The sequence below is a fragment of the Kogia breviceps genome, chromosome X (genome assembly GCF_026419965.1).
Source record: "Kogia breviceps isolate mKogBre1 chromosome X, mKogBre1 haplotype 1, whole genome shotgun sequence".
In the NCBI taxonomy this organism is placed as follows: Eukaryota; Metazoa; Chordata; class Mammalia; order Artiodactyla; family Physeteridae; genus Kogia; species Kogia breviceps.
This window is the reverse complement of record NC_081330.1, coordinates 19500500-19519710: the sequence shown is the minus strand read 5'-3', so window position 1 is coordinate 19519710 and position 19211 is coordinate 19500500. Positions and strand designations below refer to the sequence as shown.

Below are 19211 nucleotides of genomic sequence, written 5' to 3'. Positions count from 1 at the left end.
CACAGAACACAGAAAAGAACTAAGTACTAAGTAGTACTTGCCATGGGGCCAAGAGTTCAGAGGCAGAAGCTTTCAGAGAAAGCTTCATGGCAGCGGGGCTTGAAGGATCTGGCCGGGTGAAGGGGCGCTCAAGTGTAGGCACACAGATAGGGGTGAGAATAGTATGTGTAGCTTCAGCAGGGCACGTCAATCCTGTGCCAGCACCCTGAAGCCTACACAGAATCACCACCACAGCCAGAGGAGTGCACCGCTCCAGGAACTGGAATTTGGTGATCTCCCACTGAATGTGGGCCACTGGACTGAGTGCTATTCTCAATCTTCTTTAGCCTCTTTGGAGGAAGAGGTAATAGTTCGACTGACTCAAAGGTCTTGCTAGATTTTATTCCATTCTCCTCTTCAAAAATACACCTCTCTTTTTCTTTATGTTCAGGTTGTAGCTTTTATTCCCAGGCTTGAATTAAGCAGGTGCTCCCAAGTTCTGAACTCTTTGAAAACTCCTCACGTAAAAAAACAAAAACAAAAACAAAAAACTCCTCACGTTAAAAAAAAACAAACTACTATGGGGTCTCTACTAGGGGCCAGGCCCTTTCCTAAGCGCTTAACATATAAGAACTCATCTGATTCTTGGAACATTGGAACATTTTCAGGAGGTATTTATTAGGCCTCATTTTATAAATGAGGAAACTGGGGCTCAGAAGGAAGTCGAGTGTCCAAGGTAATATTGCTAGGAAGTGGCGGAGCCCGGATTCAAATCATGTCTGTCTAACTTCAGAGACTGTGTGAATTAAATGGGAAGAGAAAGACTAAAAAGGACCAAGATTTAAAACTGAGTCTTTGGGAATTCCCTGGTGGCACAGCAGTTAAGAATCCGCCTGCCAATGCAAGGGACACAGGTTCGAGCCCTGGTCCGGGAAGATCCCACATGCCACGGAGCAGCTAAGCCCACACGCCACAACTACTGAGCCTGCGCTCTAGAGCCCACAAGCCACAACTACTGAGCCCGCATGCCACAACTACTGAAGCCCGTGCGCCTGGAGCCCATGCTCCGCAACAAGAGAAGCCACTGCAGTGAGAAGCCCGCACACTGCCCCTGTTCGCTGCAAGCCGCAACTAGAGAAAGTGCGCGTGCAGCAACGAAGGCCCAACGCAGCCAAAAATAAATTTAAAATAATAATAATAATAATTTTTAAAAAAAAACCCTGAGTCTTTAATAACTGTGTAGAAGGGAAGCCAGGTCTGGGCCTCAGTTTCCCCACTATAAAATAAGAGGGTTGGATTAGATAATCCATTCATTCATCCACTTAACAAACACTCATAGAGGGCCTACTCCGTGCCAGGGTGGGGGATGTTTGGAGGAGAGGACAGAGGCTGTGACACACGGATGAGAAATACTGGGTTCCTTCATCCAAGAAAGGGAAAATCTGGTTGGAGAGCTAAATAGGCAGAGCATAGAAGTGCTAACTAAAGGGACACGCCTAGTACTGTGGGGTACCACTAAGGAGGGAGTGGGGAGGTAGTGGGGGTCAGGGAGTGGGGAGGTAGTGGGGGTCAGGGAGTGGGGAGTCAGGGAAGGTGGCAGGAAAGAGCTGGCTTAAGTAATGGTTGAGTGGCATTTCAACATGCTGAGAAGGGCATAGAAAAAGCTGAGGGAGCAGTCAAGGAAGTGCTCCTCTTGTCCAAGGAATGGCAAGAGGGCCAGTTTGGTGAGAACAGAGGCCCTGTGAGCAACACGGGAGGAAGGGAGGCTGGAATTGGATCGGGGAAGGCCCTGAAAGCTAGGTGAAGGCTCATGGACTTGATTTTGTTGGCAGCGTGCAGCCACAGCCAGTTTTTCAGGAGGGCAGATGATTTCTTAGAGTTCCTTCCACCTCTAACACTGTCTGTTTGATTAAGAACCTTGTTAAGTGCCTAGGAGTCTTAGGGAAGGGGGGGAGGCTTGACCCGGAGAGACCTCTGGGGTGATTTTAGTCCCCTGCCTCATTTCCCCCCCTTTGGCTATAAAATCCAGAAAGGTTGTTGGTTGTTTACAGAGTTAAGTTTAACCAGACATACTGTCTCCCCATCTAGACCCGGGGCTCTGAGAGGGCAGAGACCAGGCCTTCCTTAGCTGCAGTGAGCCACTGGAATGCTTCTCCAGCAGCAACCTGCTGCAATAGTTTGTGCATTTGAGATTTACGTGAATAGGGGGCAATGAATTTTCCCCTGCGGCCCCTCCTAGAGCATAAAGTGAAACACTTGAGAGCACGTAGTGTTTGTAACTTGTGGTCAGTCTTACTGACCTAGTACCAGCCCCACTCTTTTCCCACATTTTCAAGGCTCTTTCTGTACCCCGATCTCCCGTGGTCTGCTTTCAACTGGGGTGACTTAGAATGAGCCCTTCAGCAGTCTTGAGATCCTGGGTTCCAAACGTGACTTAACCTTCAACGGACTGGTGTGCAGGGGATGAAGCGATGACCAGAAGCTGCAAATGTGCTTCATTCTGACACTCTAAAGATCTAAACCACTGGGATTTTATTGTTATTGTTGTCATAGGGCTGGGCTGTTTTACCAGAGAGACAAGGCCTGTGATTGCAGAACAAAGCAGAGAATTGAAGCAATTATCCTATGAATTTAGCCAGAGGTTGGTTTGGAGCTTAAATTACCCTGGGACACCCCCCCCCCCAATGCTCTGTTTTGTCTGGTAAGCTTCAGGAAGGTAGGGCCCAGGCCAGTGTCACCCCTAGGTCTCTGAACGACACCTAGGGAGGCTGGTGGTGCCAACACTGATAATAATAACTCTTGCATGAGACCAGTGGTTTACAGTGTACAAAATTCTTTCCCATCCATTATCTCATCTGATGCTCAGGGGTGTCCCTGTAAGGGAGGTATGACAGGTGCATTGATTTCCATATTTTAGAGCAGGGGGAAGACCCAAAATACAGTACCGGGCATCAGGCTGGCACTACTTAAATGTTAGGGCTTGCTTGAGGTCACACTGCTAGCTATTGACAAGACAGGACTGGGATCTGATTCTTAGAACTCTCCAAACAATCCTCTTTCCGTTACACCAAGCTGCCTCTCTGAGTCCAGCTGTTATCGATGGGAGAAACAATTAGAAAAACAATGCCGCCTGAAAAGGAATATTTTGACATGAAATGGAGGTGCTAATCCATATTAAAAAGAGCTCCGGATGTGGAAACAGGACTACTGGGGTTGAATCCTGGCTTAGGCACTCACTAGCCATATGACCTTGAGCAAGCCACTCATAGCTATCATGGACTCAGTTTCCTCAATTACAACATCAAGAGTTGTAGTGAGAAACAAATGAAATAACACAAGTGAAAGGGCTTTGTAAACACTCTGATGTTGTACAAAGGTAAGGTATTATTATGATGATGTTGTGGTTCTAGCCTCAAATAAAAGAATCATTAAACTCTACATTCTTTACAAGGTTTCCCACAGCTCTCCCCACCCCGCTCCTTGGTTTCCCATCATCTCCTGTAGGGCAGGAAGTGTGGCCCCCCAACAGGAAAAGGCTCAGAAATGCTAGGGCTTCAGCCAGGAAATAACCATCTTGCCCCAACCTTTATTTCGCCAGATAAATGATGCAGCCAAATGGTGAGACACAGCCTAGTAGGAACGGAGGTGTCCAGAATCTGTTTCAGCCTCAAACCAAGGAGCAAAGTAGCCCTAAGGCCCTAAGGGCCTTAAGAGACGTGGAGATTTAGTAATTACCAGATTAATTAAAATCAGTGAAGACAGCCAATTTAAATCAAAGCAGAAGTGGTGGGGCCTGCATTATCAGGCCCGATAGAGGCGATTTCCCCCCTTAATAATGCATTTCGAGTTCATATGTTGATTAGCTTAAACAAATCATTTCCCAACCTTCACTTTCTCTTGGTGCAACTTAGGCCAAACACTTTTTAATTTTTTTTTTTTTTTAGGACAAACACTTTTTAAGGTGTGTGTGGGGTACATGGCAGGGCAGGAGTGGTCAAGTAAAACAGCTAGTGAAGAGGTTCCCAAAGCAAAGTGAAATGGCAAGCCGTATGTCCACACTGCTGGCAATAGATTTTGATGTTGGTGAGGACAAGCAAGGGGGGTCATAGAACACCAGGCCTCATCCAGCAGCAAAGCCACTGCAGCCTTAGTGGCTTGCCCTCCTCCGCAATACTCACACACATCTTTCAAACCAGGTGAGGGAGACATACCAGGCAAGTCTCAACTGCCATCTCTAAAGTCCTTCCAAAGGAGAGAAGGAGAGAAGACACCCCACAGCTTAGAGATGGAACCTCTGGGCTTAGGACAAAGGAGAGGGGTGGGGAGGAGGGGGAGGAGGAAGACATTAATCCTGCAGGGCTTCCTTCCAGTCCACATCACCCTCTGGCTTCCTTAGTATAGATAAATATATAATAAATAATATCAATATATCTGCACATTAAAGATTTTTTTTCAAATTCCTGCTATTCATTTCACATTCCGTTTACAAAGCCCTGAACCCTCCAGGAACTGCAGGGCACCTCCCCTAATACCCTGTAGGTTGAGGAGATGCCTTTGAAGTCCACACCACCGACTCAGGGTTGGAGCTGCTAAGAAACACCCTAAGACTGAAAGTAAGTCCGCCCGGCAGCTTCAGCTCCATCACAAGCTGCTCTCCTCAGAGTTAATGTAAAGTCATCAGAGTTCCAATGTGGACCGCAGGCTTCTCAGCCCTTCAGTGCCGGGGATAGCCTGGGATGTAAACACATACGAGGATTTATTCCTTTGGCCAGGAGAGGAGTCGTCAGGGTAAAGGGTAAGGGTCAAGGGGTTCAGTTTGGTGACTGAGGAGCCCGGGGAAAGAGAGCCAGGTTTTCGGCCCGCGTCGTGCAGGCTCCCCCCTTTACAGACCTTTCGTCCCCCTCCTCCTTCCTCCCTCGGGCCTCTCACTCCTACTCGCCCCCCCCCCACCCAGATGCCTCCACGCCCAGGCCGGGGGCTGCCCTTTGAGTTCTGCCCAGGGGGGCTGCAGCCCCGGACGTTGCCACGAAGGGTGGGCCGCCCCGGAGACGCGAGGCGAGGCAGCGAGCCCCGGCATTTTCCCTTCCCCAGCACCTGTCCCACTTCGGCGCCGGGGCTGGGGCTGCACCCGCGGGCGGCCTCGGTGCCCGTGCCGGAGCCACGCACCGAGGTCGCCCGGGTTAGGGAAGTGGGGGGCCGGGGGAGGGGCGGGGCGTCCGGTGGGGGCGCCCCCCCGCAGGCAAGACCCTACCCCCCCATACACAGAGGCTAAACGGAGAAAGAGAGAGCCACACATAAAGCTCGAGCGAAAACGCTTGCTCTCCGACCCCAAGCGGCGTTGCTCGCCCCCCCTCCTTCCTGGAGCCAGGGGCTGGCCGGGGAAGGTGGCTCCGTTCTTCCCCCGTGGCCAGTGCGGGGTCTGCGGCTGCCCGGCGAGGTTCCGGCTTCCCCGGGGCTGGCAGGGGGAGCCCCGAGAACTGCAGGCCTGCCCCCCCTTCCTCCTCCTCCTTCCCCTCCTCCCCCACGTGTCCTCCCGGAGCCCAGCGGCCTGATCCCAGCACCCCCCTCCACCTCCCTCCTCCTCCCGCTTCGCCCGCTTCCCCGGCAGCGTGGAGAAGAGCAAAGTTGCGACAGCGGCCGAGGGGCTCTGCCCAGGTGAAGGGGGCTCCGTGGGAGCGGGGAAGGGGGGGGACGGCGCGGCCCTGCGGCGGGGGCGGAGAGAAGATAAAGAAACTTGCTTTCCTCGGCCCCCACCCCGCGCGGGTTCGGATCTTGCGTGGACCCAGCCCTCGTGGCGAGACGCGGCAACGCCGCCGGGACCGAGGCCGGCACCGGGACCGGGACCAGGACCGCGCGCCTGAGTCGGCTCGGCGGGCGCAGGCAGCGGGCCAGGCCGGCACCCAGGCAAGGGCGGGGTGGGTGGCCGTACACCGGACCGAACCGGGGACTCCGGTGGCCTGGGCGCGGGCCGAACCCGGATCGGGCCGAGTTGGGTGGCGAAGTAGGACGTGGATTCGGGGGCGGGGCGCGGCGGGAGGGGGAAACCAGGCCCGGCCGGACTGGCCTGGGCGTGGGGGCGGGGGGCGAGTTCGGGGCACTTGCTGGGCTCGGGACCGAGCAGTAGGGCGGGGCGGCGCTAGAGGCTGGGCCGGACCAGCGGGGAGAGGGCGAGGGGAGGGGGAGCCGGGGGTGGAGTAGGGGCGTGGAGTTGCGAGCGGGGTCTGGCCTCGGCCGGGGGCGAAGGTAGATCGGCGGGGCCGCCAGCGGAGGGAGGGAGGCCCGCGGCAGCGCGGCGGCGGCGAAGGCCAGCTTCCGCGGAGTTTGTGCCCGGGCTTCCCGGGCTCCGGCAGCCTCAAGCGCACAAATGGGGCTAGGGGATTGACTGGTAAGCAACTACGAGTGTTAGACGGTGTTCGGTGGCGATTCCGGGAAAAGCTAGGAGAGACACTGTCTGCAATTATGCCGCACCCCCCCACCCACCTCTTTAGCATCTGGATTCTGCTCTCAGGGGGCCGCGGACCCTCCCCGCCGCAACCCTTTCACTCTCCAGCACTCCCACCGCCTCCCCCCGCCCCTTACTCGGCCATCTGACTCTCCTAGGGTTGTGTGTTTGGGGGTGGACGACGGCGGGGGGGGGTAATACTTTTCCTCTCGCGGCGGCAGCCTAGTTCCTATCTTATTCCTACATGTAGCGTTGCTTCGAGTAGCATGGACATTGGGGTTTAGATAATCTACCCCCAACTAACGCCCCCTCCCAAGCGATTTGATGGCTTTTAAGGAAGGGGACGAATCCCTGGATTTCCACGCCTGGGATGAGGTTTGAGGATTGGGATTCACCCCCAGCTCACTTCCACTACCAACCCCTCTTTCCTTGTGAGCCATTTCCACGGGGATCCGAACTTGAGGGGGGGCAACGGGAAAATTAATGTGCTGCTCTATCTCTACACAGGGTCGGCGTGGCCAAGGACGGCTAGTCTCGGAGGGAAAGTAGCCACCAGTCCAACTCGGGTCGCCCCCACTATTACTTCGGTGAGGGGGGCAACGCTAAGAAGGGGATACTGGTGGGTAAGGGCCCAGTATAAGGGAGGGGGCTGGGTAGTCGCCCCCGAGGGACTCCCTTTCTTGGCTGGGAGGGAGACGCGAGCCCCGGCTTCAAGGGAGGGGTTCCGGGGAGGGAGATGGGGGGTGGCGATGAGGGGGGGCGGGATGAAGGGGGTAGTCACGCCCTGCCAGCAAGGGGAGCCTCCCTCAGGCCCCTGGGAGAAGGGGACTGAATGTGTCTGCTCTGTGCTGCCGGGCAGGGGAGATCTGGGGTCTCCGGATTTGCACACTGGATCCAGCACCAGTGGCCTGAGAAAGTCAGGTCGGGGCATAAGGTGGAGAGCGTTGGAAGAAAGAGAGAAACCCCTGGCCGTGGTGCACTGATCATTTCCCTTCCTCAACCTCCCCCTTCGTGGGGCGTACGGGGGGGGGCGTGGAGCTCCTGCAGCCTCTCGAATTGAGCACCTCCGCCTCTCCTGGGAGTCTAGCTTTTTGCCCGGCTTGCTGCAGCTACCGCTGCCTCCCTCTCCGGAATCCGCTCGGTCCTCGCAGCGATCCCCTCCTCCTCCCCTCCCCTCCCAGTGTCACCGGGGCTGCTTGGCTCTGCCCCCTTCGCCGCCGCTTGCTCCCTGCTTTCGTCCCTCCCTCTCTTGCTCTCTCCCTCCCTTCGCCTCCTCCTCCCCATTCCTCCCCCCGGGCAGGCGGCATTCTGGGAGTTGTAGTCCCGCGGAGCGGTGGCTGGCGCCGCCCGCGAACCCGACCGGACTCCACTTCCCGTCGAGCCCTGCGACCGGCACCCACTCCACCAGGCTTCGCTCGCACACACAGACACACACACACACACACACCGCTCTCCCCCTCACTCTTTCGCTCGCCGCGGCTGCTGCCAGTGTGTGGCTCTGTCTCTCCTCCGCTTTGCTGAGCCCTCCCTTCTTCCTCTCAGTTCCTAGAGTCCGACCGCCGCCGCCGCCGAGAGAGAGGAGAAGGAGGTCGGTGGCAATAAGGGGCGGAGGGGGCATCAGATCGGGGCAGTATTAGGCGGATGGTGGCTCAGAGGGGGTAAGAGGGAGTCCGGGTGGCGGCCTGAGCCTCCCCGCGGAGCCGACTCGGGAACAGGTGCGTCTTTTTTTTCTCTCCTCCAACCCCTCCACCCCTTTTGACTCCCCGGCTTTCTCGTATCCTCCACCCGCTCCTTTCTACCTCAAGCCTTTCCCCAACCCTGTCCCTTCTTCGCCCCGCCGCCGCTCTGCTTGCCCCCCGGGGGCGCCGTCCTCTTCGTGTCCCCGGACGTAGCGCTCCCTGGAGCTCGCGCTGTCCTCGCCCCTCCCTTCGGGACAGCTCCCCTCCACTTCCCACCTTCGTACCCCATTCTTGCCCTACCCTACCCCCTCCTCACCCCTTCTCCCTTAGCCAGGTGAGACTTGTTCGCCACGATCCGAGAGTCTTCATCCCGGCTGGGCGGGGGTCTCCATGGAAACGGGGGTCGGGTTGATCCTGGGGGGGGGAACCATTGGAATTACCCCACTCCTCGGAAAGGGAGGTGGAGGCTTCGGTCTTGTTAACTACCTGGCCCCAACCCCCTGATCCAAGGATCCGACGATCCGAAGGGAGGCTGGCCAGCAGGGCAGGGCGAGAAAGGGCTTGTTTTTTTGGGGGGGGGGCTGTCCGTGATGAAGTCCTGAAGAGACCGGGAGAAAATACCCTCCAACCTCAGAGGGGAGGTGCGACGGGTGCTCTTAAGGGCTGCTTTCTCCCTAGTGTCGGGGTGCAGGAACCGTAGGGTAAGGGGTACCCCTAGGTGGCGGCGGGGCCTGGGTTCGGGAGTGGGAGTGCTGTGATGGGGGCAGGGGCAATTATCCGAGTCCCTGGAAAAAAGGCGGGGGATGACTTCGGAGCGCCCTGGCTCCGCTGCCCTCGCTCTAGGGGCGGGGGCGCCGGGCCGGGCGCGGCGGGGAGGGGGCTTAAATTGAAGGAGGATGAGATCGGGGGCAATTCATACTAGCCCCGGCAAGCCAGGGGGGAGATCCGGCGTGCAAGCTCTCCACCCGCTTCGCGCCAGGCCTGGAGGCAAGGGGTCTGAGAGCGAAGCCGAGGGCTGCAAGGAGGGAGGCTCCGGTTACTGGGCCGGGTTTCGGGATCGGGGGCAATCCCCCAGCCCTTGGAGAAGGAGGGAGAGGGATGGCCGCGAACCCCAGGGCTCCCCCACCCCGGGTCCTAAGGGGCGTGAGGAACGGACAGCAGGCCTGGCGGAGCTGGATTCGAACGGATCGCGGCTGGGGACTGGGGTTGGGGGGGGCTTAGTGGTGGGCTTTGGGGGGAGCAGTCCCGCGGCGGGGCGGGCGGGCGGGGCGTGGGGCTCCGGCGGGCGGCGGGGCGGGGCCGGGGCGGCGCTGCTGCCGCTGCCGCCGCCGCCGCTGCTGCTCCTGCTGGGGCCGCCGCAGCCGTTGCCGTCGCCGCCGCCGCCGCTTCTGGGCGGGGAACGGAGGCCAAAGGGAGTCCCGTGCCGGGGCAGAGGGCGCCGGCGGCGCGCGGTGGGGAGGGGGCCGTCCTGGGGGCGGGTGCAGGCGGGGGGTGGAGCCCCCGACGGGGGGCGGTACGAGCCGGGACGACGACGACGAAGAGCCCCGGGGGCCGGGTGCGTGGAGGACGAGGTTCTGGGAGAAGGAAGCGGGGGGTGGGTCCCGCGACGGGCCTCGTGGGCTTGGCTCCTCGAGGTTCTGCTTCGGGACAGAGCCCTGCGGGGGTGCCCAGAGGCCCGGGAAGGGACCCGTAGGTGAGCTGGACGGTGGAGGGGGCCCTCCTTGCTGGGGTCCCGCCGAGAGGAAGGCTGGGCCAGAGGGACGTCCGGGGCAAGGCTGGGAGGAGCCGGCCGCACCTCAGCTGGGGATTTCGAGTTATGGAGGTGCGGGAGATTGTTGTAGGGAAAGACGTGGTCGAGGGGAAAGGCGGGAGGGAACCACACTGCAAACCTGGGAGGCCGGTGGGGGTGCCCTTCTATTCCGCGCCCCCCCCCCAGTGGAAGCACTCTGGTTTTGTTTTATTGTTTTGAAAAATTTCAATGTTGGCTGTACGAAGCTGTCGATGCGGTGGTATTTATTCTTGGTGTCTCCTAGAGTAGACAGTAAGGACAGGCATACCTTGGTGAGGACGTGTCTAGCCCAGGTTTAGGGGCTCTTCGTGCGAGTGTGAGAAGGGGGCCCTGTAACTTCTGCGGCAGCGGAACACTCTCAAGGCAGTTTGGAGGCAGTCCCCGTGGCACAGAGGTGGAGTACAATTGCAGAAATGTTTGGTGAGACTTCTGGGGGTGCAACTGTAGGTTTGCATTACCCTGGTTAGCCCATGGTTCTTTCAACTTAGAAGGCTATTTCTCAAAGCCACACTGCTGAAACGTTTTTCGGGGGAAGTGAATGGGGTTATGTATTCGGGGTTGGGAGTAGATTAGATTGATAATAAAATTACAAGGTTGGAAGGGACTCTAAAGGTCATCTAATTTTCTGTTTACCTGTCCTGTCCTTGAATGTTGGGAGAGAGGAAGCTTTATTTGGGGAGAGATGGTAGGCAGCACAATGGAGCAGAGTTTAGGGGTACTTAAATTGGATGGTGATGTCACCATGTAGTACTGAAGAGGACAGTATGTAGGAAAGAAATTTGGAGGATTCCACCGGGGGATTAAATGGGGTAACCTAATCCTAAGAATCATCTGGAGGCTCCAAATAGAAGCAAAATGCAGGGGGAGGAACCTGTAAAATTTTGATGGAGAAGCAAAGTTAGTAGGAAAGGCTGGGGGAGCTAGGAGGAGCAGGAGGCTTGGTGATGCAAGTTAAGAGAATCTGAAGGCTGATGGAGTTGAGGAGGGACATGGCCATCTGACTAAGCTATGTGGATATTGCTAGGCAGTCTCATCTTTTGATATGGCAACTGAGGCAGCTGCCCTTGGGGTGGATGTAGGGGACAAGAGGCACAGGCCATGGGGCACAGAGCCTTACTCAAATTGATGTTAAGAGGGTTGACCCCGTTGCTAGCTTTGCAGCAAAGGTAGGTCGGTTTCTTTCTGTTATGGCCCTGAGAAGTTGCTGATGAAGGAAGGGGAGAGGACTCTGATGTCTCTGTTAAGGAGGACTAGTTCTTGAGGCCACAAGGAAGAGACGGCAAATTGTTGGGACAGGGCAGAGGAAAGCTAAGTCCCTGGGAAACTCTGCAGTTGGAGTCTGGATTGGGCAGAGTGGAGGGGATTTCCACAAGAAATGGTGGCTGTACCAAGGGCATTGGTAGAGCTGGTTGTTTTGATTTACCAGGAGAGGATAGGGAGGGAATGAGGATTCCTTTCTTTCTCAGTGATGTAAACTTTCTTGGGAAGCAGAGGGGGTTCCTCCAGCGGTCTCTTTGCTTTACTCATGCTACAGTTCACTACATAGGAAAAAAAGGTTAGTACAGTGGGCCGAGGATCTCAACATGATGAGTCTGGATTATGAGTTTTAGAGAGGGTATTCTTTTAGGGGAACAGAATTATGGGAAAAAGGATTTGAATACTAGAGAGAAGGAAGGCAGAAAGAGAAGTCAGAAGTGGGTTGGTTGGACAGTGAAGAGGAAAGAAAGGTGATCACACAGGTTCCATGTTAGGGCTAAGTAGGAAAAAGTGGAAGCCTTGAAATCTCCAGGATAATGTTTTCTGCAGTAAAGTTTGAAGAATCTTTAAGCCTCTTTACACTTCCATCCTAGAATCAGTAAGGTTTGGGCAGGAGAGAAGGATGATCTTGGGTAAAAATAGGGCTACAGAGAAACTGATATGAAGGAAGAAATAGAAATATATTCACACATAAGGAAATAGGGAGTTTAGAGATATTATACAGGCTGAAAAATGCAGAATAGAGAAAGAGGGTGGGATAACAAGCCAAAGGAGGAAGGTGTTTATTCAGATGTCATTGGGAGCTGGTGTGGGGAAGGTAAAAACTTGCCTTTGATAGCCGCTGCCCTGGGAGGGCCCAGGAAGCAGAGGTTAGCTGGGATCCAGGGCTTATAAGTCTAAGCATTAATTAGAAAATCTAGACTAAAGTAAGGATATTGAATGGGGGAAGGAATTAACCGTCCTAAATAGAATGGCCTTGAAAGAAGGAGAAAGTGGGAATACACCAGTTTTTCCAGTCTGCAAGTGGGAGGAATCCTAGATATATGGAGATGGATGATGGGAATTCCAGAATGAAACAGGATAAAGAACAGTGGCCTGAGAGCCTTGGGCCAGAATTGGAGGGTGGGGTGGGGGCATGGAGGAGAGGCGCTAATCAGGGGTTGGACAGCTGGAGTGGTTCATTGCTTCTAGGCTGAGCTAAGTTTGAGATGGACTAGAACGGCCTCAGAGGGTAGAGAGCTGTTTTCCAGTGTCAACCAGCATCTGGAATTGAGAGAGGAGGAGTTCATGGTTGAGTTGGGTGGGAAAGCGAACACTAGAGTGGAACGGAGAGGGCGCTGGGGAAAGTGGAAATTGTTGGGATAAAATAGACAGGGAAAAGGAGAAGCCACTGATGATTCCATGAGGGGGGAAGGAAGGCCCTAGACCTTTGAGTTTTCCAAAAGAAAGGACATTTCTTAATGCTGGAGTTCCAGTTGGGTGTGAGTCCGCTTGCCAGAAGGTTTAGCGTCTGACCGGCCAAAGAGGGAGGTAATAAGAAGTAATCTACCTTTCAGCCACTAGGATGCTATACAGTATTTTATATAATCTCACATACAAACTAGGCTTTATTAACACCAGTTTTTGAATGGTCATCCTTAAAATAACGTAGAAAATGTTCTCCTTCTAAATCATACGCTTTCCTACTGTTCATAACTTAAAAGCACTCTTTTATGATGAAAACTTTCTTTGGTGAACTAAAGTTGAATTCTGGTCAAGAGTAAAATTTAACTCTGTTTCTATCCCCATCATTCCAATATGCTGTTCTGGTTCCCTCTTTTTTTTTTTTTTTTTTTTTTAAGCAGAAGCCACCCTTTCCCCATAAAACATTAAAAAGTGAATCATTGTTTAAAAAGTGGCTGCAGGCTGCATGTCAAGGTCATATTCTCCCTGCCCAATGGATTGTGATGAATTTGAAGAGAGACGATTTATTATCTGTAAAATGGGGTAATTTTTAGCTTATTCATGAGAGTATGTGACGCAGGATACATCTTCATTTGGATTTTAAGAAGACCTTAAGCTAAGTATCCATGAAGAATCGAGAGTACTGAGGGGCAGGCAAAGTTTTGTGTTTTAGGCTTCTTTGACTGTCTGCTAAGAAACAAAATTTGGTTACCTCATTGCTAAGGTATGCCTAGAAATCTTAGTGTTAGTGCCATTTAAGGGTACAGTCAAGTTTTGTTATAATGCTGGTGTCCGGGGACAAGGAGAGCAAGCAGGTTTTCATTTTTCAAAGTTCTATCGAGAAGTGTACTACATGTGGCTCTGAGCCCCGGAGTGAGTGGATGCACTCTATACCTGGACGTGAGAGGTGATCAGCTGTCTTACTATGATGAGGCTTTACTCAGCGTGACTTGGTGGTACCACGCACGGGTTAGTGTGGTCCAGTGGTTCTCAGACTTTAGCCTGCATCAGAATTACCTGGAGGCCTTTGGAGACATACAGCCCTCAGTTACAGTCCTCATTCTTCTACTTCCTAGTCGTGTGGAACTTTCTTGAGCCTCAGTTTTCTCATCTATAAAACGGAGATGATAATCCCAGTCTCAGAGGGCTGTGAGGATTACACAAGATGATGCATCTATAGTGCCAGGTCCATAGCAGGTGCCCTATAAATAGCATCTATTATTATAGTATAATCTAGTTTTTCTTATTCATTTGTGTCCTATGACATTATCTTTTTATATTACACTACGGTAAACATGGTGGCAGAAAGAAAACTATCAATAGCTCCTGAGTGCTCCCCTTATATCTTGATTCTCTGTGCTCTTTCTCCATATTCCTGTTGTATTAGTACATATTTAGCATTTACGACGTGGTGGGAAGAAAGAGCTTAGCTCATCACTGCATTATTGCATCCACCTTTGAGGAGGAGGTGGCAGCTTCTTTAACAGCTGTGCTGTAACCCTGCTTAGTATTTCAGAGCAGGAACTGAAGGGTGTATATCCAGTTGAAACTTCAGCGCACATTTTGGTCCATCCTTTAGAAATGACCCAAACGTAGTTTACCAGGGTGACATTTTAAAAAGCCATTGCCTTCTGAAAAGGGCTGCTGTGTTTAATTATGACTGGTTGGGCTTTCCAGCTGTCTCTGACATCTGGAAGTTCTACAAGAGCTGGTAGATAGAGCCCAGGTCTGGTATGGCTCTGTGACAAGGATGTTCATCAGTGATTGGATGGGAGAGATTAACGTCTCAAATAGCTCGGGTATCCCCAAACCAAACTTTTGGGCAGAGAAAAACGATGGGCTGTAAAATATAGTCCCTCTCTGCAGCCAAAGTGAACTTTGATGCCAACAATCAGCTATGCCAATATAGGGAGAGTGTGATACCAGGCCAATTTAAAACTAGATCAGTGAAAAGATTAATAATTTCTTTGTTGTTGTTTTTGTTTGTTTGTTTGCAGTACGTGGGCCTCTCACTGTTGTGGCCTCTCCCGTCGCGGAGCACAGGCTCTGGACGCGCAGGCTCAGCGGCCATGGCTCACGGGCCCAGCCGCTCCACGGCATGTGAGATCTTCCTAGACTGGGGCATGAACCCGTGTCCCCTGCATCGGCAGGCGGACTCTCAACCACTGCGCCACCAGGGAAGCCCCAGATTAATAATTTCTGTTTGACTTCAGAAATGCATTATTATTCTCTACCTGTCCCCCTCCCCAGCAGATCTACCTTCCTATTTATATTATGCTTAGGCAATGTTAAAATGAGTTGTTCCCTGAGCACACATCTACTGTAAGTGGCAGAAGGCAGTATATAAGTCTGTGGTTTTAAAAATTAGCTGTGGCTAAGCTACAGATAATTGGAAGTTGACTTTATTGTTTTGCCCCAGCCCAATTTTATTTTATTTCTGTGGTTTCTTTATCATGGAAGTAAGGAGAAGAAAGAAGAGAAAGTTTATGAGAGAGCACGGGAAGTAAAAGAAATTCAAAGAGCCAATGCCTTTAAAACAATTAATTCATTTATTTATTTTTGGTTGCGTTGGGTCTTCGTTGCTGCACACGGGCTTTCTCTAGTTGCAGTGAGCGGGGGCTACTCTTCGTTGCAGTGCGTGGGCTTCTCATTGTGGTAGCTTCTCTTGTTGCAGAGCATAGGCTCTAGGTGCGGGTGCTCAGTAGTTGTGGCTCGCGGGCTCTAGAGTGCAGGCTCAGTAGTTGCGGCGCGCGGGCTTAGTCGCTCCATGGCATGTGGGATCCTCCCAGACCAGGGCTTGAATCCGTGTCCCCTGCATTGGCAGGTGGATTCTTGACCACTGCGCCACCAGGGAAGCCCAACCCAATGCTTTTTACATGGGGTTGTTCTTGGTTTCTGTATGGGGTAAGGGAATTTTAGTTTTTCCCCATAGTTTAGCAAGTAATTATTGAGCGCATATTGTGTGCTTTGTGTCATGCTAGACACTATTGGGAGGAACTATTAAAAGAAGTAGAAAATATTTTGTCTAGCCTTGAGAAACCTATAGACTGGTAGCAGGTTGAGCCAATATTGAGAGTTTGAAATTCTGTGAGCTAATTGTGTGTGTGTGTGTGTGTGTGTGTGTGTGTGCGCGCGCACGCGCATACCTTTGAATGAGTAAATATATAAAATGAGTTAAGCCTATATTCTGGGGTGAGAGAATAGAAAAAAAAATAGGCTGATATGGTCTCTCCAAGTATTTGTGTAAGAGGTCCAGGAGAGTTTTTTTTAAAAAGGCCAAAGTTTGGTGAGGAGGAATCCTCTTTAGGTGAAAAATTCCATATCATTAATGCTGTATACTGAAATGGAGGACCTGAAAGCCACTGTCACAGTTTATGGCAGGGAGGACACAGAAGCATCACAAAAGGGATTGAAGTCTCAGATTACAATGATTCAACTTTGGAGTGTGAAAGACACACCAAATATTCACATGGTCCTGCTGAAGACCAAATTGAGGAAAGCCAACTCATTTTTTTGATCTAGTAGAAATGAGAAGTGCTCAAAGGATGACCCTAGTTACTGGCTTTGCATTTGGAAAAGGACTGAATAATTTCATGTTTAGGTTTTCTAGATATCTGTGACATCTAGAAGTTGTACAAAATCTTGTTCCTAGAGCCTAGGTCCAGTTTAAAGCTATGATGTATTTTCCTTAAATGGAGTAAAATAATTTCCTTGCAGCAGGAAATGGAAGTGAGTACTATTTGAATAATAGGAAAAAAGTATCTTGGCAGCAGTGGGTGGAAAAGCTAAAATGATCTGGTGGTATGAAAAAATATACGTGAGAGATTAAAACTTTTGTTTTTGCCTACTTCACTGCTGAAATCGATTACCTTTGGTTTGTTCAAGTGCTTTTGTGTTATTCTCAATTTTTGCAGGTGACATAGTAACTGCATATAGTGAGATGTCTCAGATGGTTGAGAAGTGGGGGCTGAAAATGCCCTCCAAGTGTTACCCCCCACAGTTTAGGCTTTGGGTCCTAGCGTACAGCAGTCCCTTGGTATCTGCGAGGTATTGGTTACAGGAACCCCCGTGGATATCAAAATGGATATGAAAATCCGTGGACGCTCAAGTCCCTGACAAAAAATGGCGGAGTAGAAGGAACACAGTCGGCCTTCCGCATCCGCCCTCGTGGCCGCGCGCGAGGGCCTCATCTGCGCGCGAGGGCGTCATCCGCGCGCGAGGGCCTCAGCCGCGCGCCAGATCTTCATCCGCGCACGAGAGACTCATCCGCGCGCGAGGCCCTCATTCACGCGCGAGGTCCTCATCCCCGGATTCAGCCAACTGCGGATGTGAAACCGACCGTTACCGCTGGTAAACTGTATATCGTTCTTCAAGGGTATTGCGGTTGTGTGATTAGATGATTCCGAATGGGTTTTGGCAGTTTTAAAACATCAAAATGACTCTGAATGGATGGGTTCAGAGCTCGTGAGGAGACTGAAAAGGCTGTGAGTTGGCTTGAGAAAAGTTTGGGTGGTAATGCTCACCGGGAGAGCTCCAAAGAGATCACAAGCCTTGGTCACTGCTTTGAGATGAATGTCTAGCTTCCCAAAGTAACTACTTTGGAGGTAACGACATTTATTCATTTGAATGAGTAAGCTCTCATGCGTTTAGCAGATACTTAACATTCCTTTGTATCCAAGTCTCATAAATGTTTATAAGGCAGGGCTTTCAAACATGGAGGTACCCAAGGAGTCTGTGAAGGTGTCTGTGCTAGAGCCGTGTGCAGACGACTCCTTAGCCTTCTCGGTAAATACAGGAATGAATGCATCTGGGAACAGGATGCAGTGTTCTTTATAAGACTTATCTCTTGGAGTAGAACTCGTGGAACTATTTGGATAGAAAAAAAGAACCCTCAGGGTAACCAGGAAGTGCTAGAATAGAAGGTGGGGATGAACAGTGCAAAGGGCCCCTTCCTCCTTTCAATTAATTGCCCAGCAGATTATTTTCAGTTGAGTTTGTGTGTGTGTATGTTTGTGTGTGGTGGTGTATGGTATTAGAGGACCCTGTTTTGCATAAAGGGAAGCAAAGTGATTGGGGCATGTATACGGGACTCTTGAGTTTCAAGCAATGGTATTTGGTTAATGGTAGGGAAAGAACAGGGGATATTGATATTGAGGGGAGAGCTGGAGGAGAATATTAGAATATCCTTATATGGGAAATCATTAAATTAGAACAATTTAAGTTGAAAGAACTTCCTCATTCGGGGGTGAGGTTTCAGATATGTAATTAAATAGGAGAAATAGGAATGCTAGTCCTACACGTGGAAGAGGCAGAGGGCCAAGGAGGGTAAGACCTGTGGTGAAGGTTCTATACTTAAAGTCAGGTAAAGTTATCCTTGTTGGGTATGTGTAAACTTTCCTATTGAAAACAATGATTTTGAGACATTTTGATATCTTTCAAAAGGCACTCCAGTGACTGGGTGGAAGCCGTGGCCTTTTCATGTTCCCTAGGATCTCAATGCCAGTGATCACTTGGATCTCCTTGGGGGTGTCTTAGATGTTGCTTTTCCCAAAGTGGGGTAGTAGGGTGGCCTTTCCTTTGCTTCTGTGAAATCAGAATGCGAGCTGCTTTTCCCAAAGTGGGGTAGTAGGGTGGCCTTTCCTTTGCTTCTGTGAAATCAGAATGCGAATACCTCTGTCTTACGGGAGCCTTCCCCAGGGCTCTGGATTTCTTTTGGAGCAGTAGGTCCCAAAGTTGGTTTTCTTTACTTATTAGTCATCACTGACCCAGCCCTCCTTCTTTAACTGTCTACTGGCCACGCCTATCCTCTTGAGGACAGATTCAGGGCCAGGCTTCAAGAGGAATATTTTCCGGCTCTTTCATTTTTTTAAAGTCATAATTGCTTCCAGGTCACAAGACAGTGTGAACCAAAAGAGTCCTGGGGGAGTACTACCAGATTTAGTTTAACTGAGGCCTTCTTAATCTTGAGTTTCTAATTTACTGTCTGGATGGCAGAGTCCAAGCAAGAGTAAATGGGCAGGCTTCATGCTATGTGTAGGGGTCCTAGTTGTATCCCATGCATTGCCAGCACCAGTTGTTCTGCACGTAAGGGGTCTTTGGCCACAAAAGGAGCTGCGGGATTCTGGGGAACTGGTCCACTATACTAACAAACACCCTGTCTGGTCATTTTCTTTTCTTTCCTTTTATTTTTTTAATAAATTTATTTATTTATTTATTTTTGGCTGCATTGGGTCTTCGTTCCTGCGCTTGGGCTTTCTCTAGCCCTGCGGCGAGCGGGGGCCACTCTGTTGCAGTGCGTGGGCTTCTCATTGAGGTGGCTTCTCTTGTTGCGGAGCACGGGCTCTAGGCACGCGGGCTTCGTAGTTGTGGCTCACGGACTCTAGAGTGCAGGCTCAGTAGTTGTGGTGCACGGGCTTAGTTGATCCGTGGCATGTGGGATCTTCCTGGGCCAGGGATCGAACCTGTGTCCCCTGCATTGGCAGGTGGATTCTTTTTTTAAAAAATAAATTTATTTATTTTATTATTTTATTAATTTATTGTTTCTGGCTGCGTTGGGTCTTCGTTGCTGCGCGTGGGCTTTTCTCTGGTTGCGACGAGTGGGGGCTACTCTTCATTGCGGTTC

The 19211-nt window shown here is 51.7% G+C and overlaps 1 protein-coding gene across 10 annotated transcripts in view; it reads left to right on the top strand.

Moving 5' to 3' along the window:
* The first annotated feature begins 5353 nt into the window (after positions 1-5353).
* BCORL1 (BCL6 corepressor like 1) overlaps positions 5354-19211 on the top strand; it is a 63264-nt gene continuing 49406 nt past the window's right edge. For 3 of the 10 annotated variants that reach the window (XM_067023242.1, XM_059050916.2, XM_067023241.1), the window contains exons 1-2: positions 5354-5634; positions 6929-7008. The gene's annotated coding sequence lies outside the window, so the exon portion shown is untranslated. The other 7 variants (XM_067023236.1, XM_067023237.1, XM_067023235.1 and 4 more) reach the window with 7 other exon arrangements.